We start from the raw sequence: 7,126 nt of genomic DNA, 5'->3' as shown, positions 1-7,126 counted from the left end.
CTGTGTTTTGTTATACTGTCTTACCAAGGTTTGACTCTTCTCTATACCAAGGCTTTAGAGCTATTCACTTTTTGATCCTAACAGTAACAGCAAGAAACTATTCTTATATGTTTTTCAGATGAGGAAACTCAAGCAGGAGGTTTTACAACTTAGGTAAGATCAGTCAAAAAATCACCAATTTGTGTCTACAGCCATGCCACCTTGAATGAGCCCAATCCCGTCTGATTTTGGAATCTATGCAAGGTTGGACCTGGTTAGTACTTGGATGGGAGACCACCTAGGAAGACCAGGTGCTGTAAGTGTAAAAAATAAAAAAATAAGGGATTGTACCGTGACAAGGTCCTTGTAATCTGTGAGGTCAACCAAGGGTTGCCTCACTTAAAAACAAACAAACAAACAAACAAAAAACACTAATTTGAATACAAACACCAAGGTCAAAACTTTGTTTCAAAAAAGACATGTTACCAAATCATACAGAAATATAATAATTGAAAGAAAATGTCTCTGAATTTTTCCTTCATGTTTTGATCACTTGAAGTCAGGTTAAATGAAATAGCGCATGCTGTAGAAACATATATAACTTGAAAAATATTTACTTTATAATATTAAATAAAATGTGTAGCATCCAGAAAGAACCTTCTCTGTTATGTGCAAGTTGTGTTTGGCACACTTACTGAAATTAAAAGATATGAATTCTATTTTTAGATTTAACACTAACTCATATGGTATTGCTTTGATCATTTTATTTAGACTTAAAGTCCTCAATCCAAATAATAAAATAAATATATATTTCCTTTTTAAAGCCAGTACTTTTTAAACACGTTAATTAGACTGTATTTCACAGGATCTACCCAGGAGTAGTTATGGGTTACTTATTCTTCACCATGATTTTAAGGACAGAGATCAAAAAAGAAGTCAGACACCAGTCTCAGGAAAATAGGCTACAATCTTTTATGATGAAAAAAAATGTTCAACATTTCACAGAATCTATTAGATACTCATTTGTATTGTAAGACCTTAGAGTATCAAATTATGAAAAAACAAAACAAAACATAATTTTTATCCTCTGGCACTCTATTGTTCCTTTTCAGATTTATTTTTGCCCATAGCATTTGTCACAATCTGATCTTCATATTTTAGAATTGAAAGATCCACAAAAGGAAAGAGTTTATCTTTATTTTCCTTTTTCATGTTCCCTGCATTTAGAAAAATGATTTTCCCACAACACGCATTTAGAAATATTGATTGTATAAGATGAATACACGAAATTCTGAGATAGGTTAGTTTAATCAAGACTTTTCTGGGTTCATACTTAAGAGAACTCCATGTAAATTATCTATATGTACAGCTACATATTGAACACTTACACTATGCTTAGGAGCTATGCCTGCCAAGTTGATCCCTACAAAAAATATAATGTGGTCATTGCCCTGTCCTCAAGGAGCTACAATTCTATACATGAAACAAGGAAACAACTAAATCAAAATGTGATTGTCACAATTTGTCATCCAACTGGTAATTATAAATCCATGTTGAGAAATAAATTGGTATTTTATTGGAGTAAAAGTTAACTTCCATAGAAAAGAAGAAAAAGAAGAGGAAGAAAGAAATCAAGAAAGAGTTCTGCCTCATACAGTTTTGGAGCTAACATATTTAGAACTATATCCCTATCTAGTGTTTCTTCACAACTAGCTCATAGACAAATGCATTCAGGTTTAGAAATAATCTTTCCAGTATAAAAAATAGTATTTAAAGTCATTTCAGGAAACATTGAACTGATATGGCCATACTTCTTTTTAATAAAGTCAATTATGCCATTTTTCCTCTTGAAATCCCAGATAAGGTTGTAAGTCTTAGAATTCAATTAAAATATTCTCTCTTATTCCTAGGGCCATATCCTAGAAAGAAGCACTACATATGATTACTAGGTGTACGATAAATCCTTATTACTTAAGGGAATTAGAAAAAGTCAAGAAAAGAAGTTAGGAATTTTCCCCAAATGTTATATATGAATGCAATTATATTATATATTCCATTTTTACTGCTAATGTATCTACATTGTCTCAGTCCATATGGTTATTATAATTATAAGCATCAATTACACTCAATATATTACACAAAAGACTTAAACTCTGCCATTCATCTATTCAGCCAATATTTTCTGAGTAACTGTGGTAGTACCTCTGCCTTTAGAGAGCTGTTAGTGGAGGAAACACATTACAGCATAGAGTGATAAGCAAAAAGCAAAAAGTTAGGGAAATAAAGATGCTATGAGCACTCGATCTTCTCTATGGGAATCAGGATATTAGTCAAGATAGACTATACTTCAGGTACATGAAAACAATCTCCAACTCTCAAGCCTTAACGTGAACGTTTTTCTTACTTGTGCAAAATCCACTATAGTGTTTAGGAAGTCTTTGTTTCTTCCACACAGTCATTCAGAGATCCCGCTTGAGAGATGCTGGGCCATCTGGAGCATTGCTGGTCTCCTAAGCACAAGAAGATAGAGATTGGAGAAATACTCAGTCTTTTTACTGCCTCAGCCTGGGTGTGCAACACATCATACACCTCACGTTTCATTGATCAGAAATTTCCAAAGGCAATTGGCAAAAAAGAGACAGGAAACAAAATCAAATTAACCTGCAGAGAGATGGGACAAAGCATTGATTCCATTTCTTAAAAAAAAAAAAAAGAAAGAAAGAAAGAAAGAAAGAAAGAAAATAGGGCCAAATAAATAAATGCTTTGAAATTAAAAACATAGATGGGACTTCTATTTCTTTTCAAGGTAGAATGACAAGGAACAGATCTACTCTCTTGCTTTAAACAATAAAAAAATGGACAAAATATATAAAACAATGGATGGCAAGACATTGGACATCAGACAACAAAGGACGGTGATCTGAAAATTGAGAAACGAATAAACTGAGCCCTACAATAAGCCCAGTTATTCCTTTGAGAGAGTTTCTAGGTTGTGGTGCAGGGAGGAAGAACTCAGGTAGAGCCTACAGACCCCCTGACTTGGAAAAAGGAACTGAGGATCTGGGGAGAGCAATCCAGATAGAATTCAAGGACAGACTGCTGAAGAGGAGAGAGAAGCTCAGAGAGAGGCCCTTAGAGATCTACAGATAATCGCCTTCAAGTGTGCAGCCGAGTCCTGATTAAAGCATATGTTAAAGAAAGCGATCTGAAAGTATTAGATGTGACAATGTCCCCATGCTTACCCAAAACTGGTAATAGAGCCTGTTTCCACCCCCCGAGTAGGAAAACCATATGATAGTGATGAATTGAGTACACAGAAGGGTCTTGCCTTAGTACTGAGGAGGTATTAGCCCTAGACTGAGTTTTGCTCCAGTTCTACTTAACAAACGTTAAAAACAAAACCAAAAGGATTAAGCCTTTCTAAATAACTAAATCATATCTCAGAACAAAGACTAAAAATGCTTATTGTAATACAAACATATCAGACACCCAAAAAGGTAAAATTCAAAGCAAAGCATCCAATAAAAAATTAACAGGCATGAAAATAAGTAGAAAAATAAGGTCATTTTATGGAGAAAAATTAATCAAGATAGATCCAGAACTAACTTGGATGTACAATTAGCAGACAAGGACATTAAAAGAGTTATTATAATTGTATTCCACATGCTTAAAAAGTTAAGTAGAGACAGAAAAGATATAAAAAAAGATTTAGCTCAAATTCACAAAAATGAAAGCTAAAAGATCTAAGATGAAAAATACACTCAATGAGATTAACAGCAAATTACATATTGCAGAAGAAAAGATCATGGTATTTGAAGATACAGCAAAAGAAACTTCAATGAAGCACGAAAAGAGAATTTTTAAAAATAAACAGGAAATGTGAGATGTGGGACAACTTCAAGTGCCCTAACATACATGTAATTGGAATTCCTGAAAGGCGTGGGGAGAGAGAAAATTACTCAAGAAATAATGGCTGAAATTTTTCTAAGTTTGATGAAAACTAAAAACCCGCAGATCCACTAATATCAATGAATTCTGAGCCATAAATTTTTTTTTGTCTAAATATGAAAAAAAAAAAAACTAGACCAAGTTACATCATTATCCAGTTTCTCAAAACCAATAATACAGAGTACATTTTTTAAAAACAGCCAGAGTAAAAAGTAGGAAAAGGGAAACGTTTGTTTTTCATATAATTCCATTAGAATTTTTTAACGAAAAATACATAACGCTTTGCTGGAAACAAAAATTTAAGTTAAAACATTAATAGTAATAGATATAATTAGCCAGCTAAAGAGAGGATGGAAGAACTCATCTGTCAGAGGAACTACGTGTGAAAATGATGGTGAATTCTGAGAACCCAAATCTCTGAGACAGGCCAGGGCATAAAGTGAGAGTGTGATTAGTGTATAGTTTGGGGAATAGTATGGGACGGATTATGTTGAATCTTATGATCCATATTAAGGAGGTTGGATTTGATAGAACCCATTGAAGTGTTGTTGAACAGGTCAGATTTTACTTAGAGCAGATTCAATTATATAGGAGTGAAGGAGGAGCTATATGTGTCAGTTATACGATTTGAGGCCAGGCCCTCTCTAGTAATTATAATATGTGATGATGATTAGAAAATGAGACGTTTGAGTGAACCACTGAAAAAATTTGTCAATCATTGTATCAGGATTTATTTTAAAGTGGTGTGGAGGAGTTTATCAAAGTGATTAAAATTGACCATAGTACTTTCAGCATCAAAATAAAAAGAACACTGTAGTTTTTAAAAAGAAATATATTTTTCATGAATCATTATTTTTAGTTTACCTACATAGCATATGATTTTATTCTATTTACTCTGTAGAAAAATGGCTAGAAGGAGCCTTCAGATCTTTCTCCCATGTCACACTGCACTGCTGTTTTATCTTAAGTTCACCTACAGGATTTTATTGTGTAAATGTCTTTGGATTTTCTTTAAAAGACTAATTCTTGCCTAAATACAATGGCATCTGTGCTTGGTGGTGGGGGAGGGCTAAGCAGAGAATTATTCACCTCTACTAAGTAAATCATTCAGAGCCAATTCAGTCACTAATTAAGATGAGTTAAATTTCTAGAGATGATGAATATAGGCAAAGGCAAGGCTACATTTCCTTTGGGGCAATGGAGGATGATGAAAATCATCAATGAGCTGCTAAAGAACAGAAAAAAATGCAAATATCTCTAATGTTCTTCAAATGATGTGCCAAAAACATATTTAAAATGTTAAACTACTGTTACCATTTGAAAGCATGAAAATTGTATAAGCTGCAAACAGAAAATGGAAGAGATAACATAGAATCACAAATTTGTGGATTTTCCCTCTTTTAATAACTGACAAAAACTCTTTGATCATGTGAATTCAGTTGACAATTTTTTTTCTTTCTTTCTTTCTTTTTTTTTTTGTAGCAGATGGAAGCTCTTATCTTGAAGCTACAAAATAGAGAAACTGTTGATAAAGATTTCCTTGAGTGTCAGTTTCTCCGTACTATGTAAGTTTGGGGATTTGAAACATACAAAAATGTGTGAGATAAAAGGTACAATGCAGCATGTATTTTAATACATGGTAATTTACTGCTGTTTTTACCATTAAATATCTTTGTAGTGAACATTGCTCCCCATTCGGAAATTACACCAGTGTATAAGCTAATTTTTATAATAAAAATTATTTTGTACAATATGAATTTCTCTTAAAACTACCCATATAATCTGTTTAGCCTGATAGTTTTCCTGTTAATTCAGTCATAGTTCTTGAAACTACATACGTTTTGTTCAATACTATTAGCTAGCTGAAAAGAAATGAAACTTTTTTAAGGGTAAAAAAAAAAAAAAAAGAATACCTAAGATGAAACTGTCTGTAGCTTATTAAAATCCATATGTCTTTAGAGAAAACTAATTATATCGGATTTTAACCATTCTTCGTAATGGGGATCTTTCTCTTTGCATCATTAATTAAATAGGTATAGTGGAAGTTTAAAGTGACCTTTCACCTTTGGATACAGGGTTGCAATTTTAGCAACAGCCTTTCAAAAATAATAAAATAATTTAATAGAAGTTGAAGATTCCAAAGGTTGTTTTAGTAAGAAAAATACAGATTTTTTTTTTTTTTTTTGAGTAAGAGGAGTCATTATAGTTAGTTTGGCCAAGGGAAGCATTTTTGGAACCAAGTAACAAATGTTTTATAATAAACTGCTTGTAGGGCAAATAGTATGCTTGAGGATCAGCCAATCGCAATAATTTTGGGGAGTAAATCTTTTAGAAGGATTATTTTCTTCCTCCCTGGTAGAAGTAGTGTTGGTATTAAGATGCTCTGCTGGGGGAAAAAAGGTGTTAGAAGTGATATAAAATGAGCTTCCACCACTATACTGCAAGTGTAACATTTGAATGTTTATTCAGAAAAAAACTAATGAAAACAAACACTAATACACTATATGAAAGAAGATATATTGACATGATTATTAGACATATGAATTTTTTATAAAGAGCTTTGAGCTCTGCAGTCTTTTTTTTTTTTTTCTTTAAACCCAACCTAGAAAATCCTCAGAGAAGTGAACAAGAATATTGCGAAAAACTGTAAACCCCTGAAGTTTTCATGGCTCTTCCAAGGGCAGAGGGAGCAGGGCATTGTGATGTAAAAGTGGTTGGGTAAAGATGCACTAAGTTTTTTATTTGGGTGTTTTTTATTTTAGAATAATTGGGGAAATCTTGGAATCTTCGATCTTTGTTTCGCTTCATAATCTGGAAATAGATCTTTCCTTCTTTCACTCATTTAGTGGTGTAGCCAATTGACGTTTTAGAAAACCCTATTCTTTGACCATCATAGATACATCAGCTTATAGGGAACTATTAATTATAGAAGGTGATTAATTTGACTCATAATTTGAATTGAACCAGCTGAATATAGTGAGCAGCAAATACCAATCAATCCCTTGGCCTCTAATCCTTTGTGAAGAAAATCTAAGGTGGCAAAATCAGGCAGGATACACTCTTGCACATCCCATCCTCCTCTCCAGCTATGGCTTTATTTCTTTTTTTTTTTAAATCTTGCACTTAAACTTCCATTTCTCTTTAGCTTATGATTAAATCTCTCATTGAAAGCCATTTATTTTTCTTTGGATGATAGATT

At 32.9% G+C, this 7,126-nt stretch overlaps 1 pseudogene; it reads left to right on the top strand.

Moving 5' to 3' along the window:
• Positions 1 to 183: 183 nt before the first annotated feature.
• LOC111739919 lies at positions 184 to 302 on the top strand (annotated as a pseudogene).
• The last annotated feature ends 6,824 nt before the right edge of the window (positions 303 to 7,126 follow it).

This window comes from Pteropus vampyrus, unplaced genomic scaffold (genome assembly GCF_000151845.1).
Source record: "Pteropus vampyrus isolate Shadow unplaced genomic scaffold, Pvam_2.0 Scaffold55, whole genome shotgun sequence".
Classification (NCBI taxonomy): domain Eukaryota; kingdom Metazoa; phylum Chordata; class Mammalia; order Chiroptera; family Pteropodidae; genus Pteropus; species Pteropus vampyrus.
The sequence above is the reverse complement of the archived record's forward strand: the minus strand, read 5'-3'. Positions and strand labels throughout refer to the sequence as shown.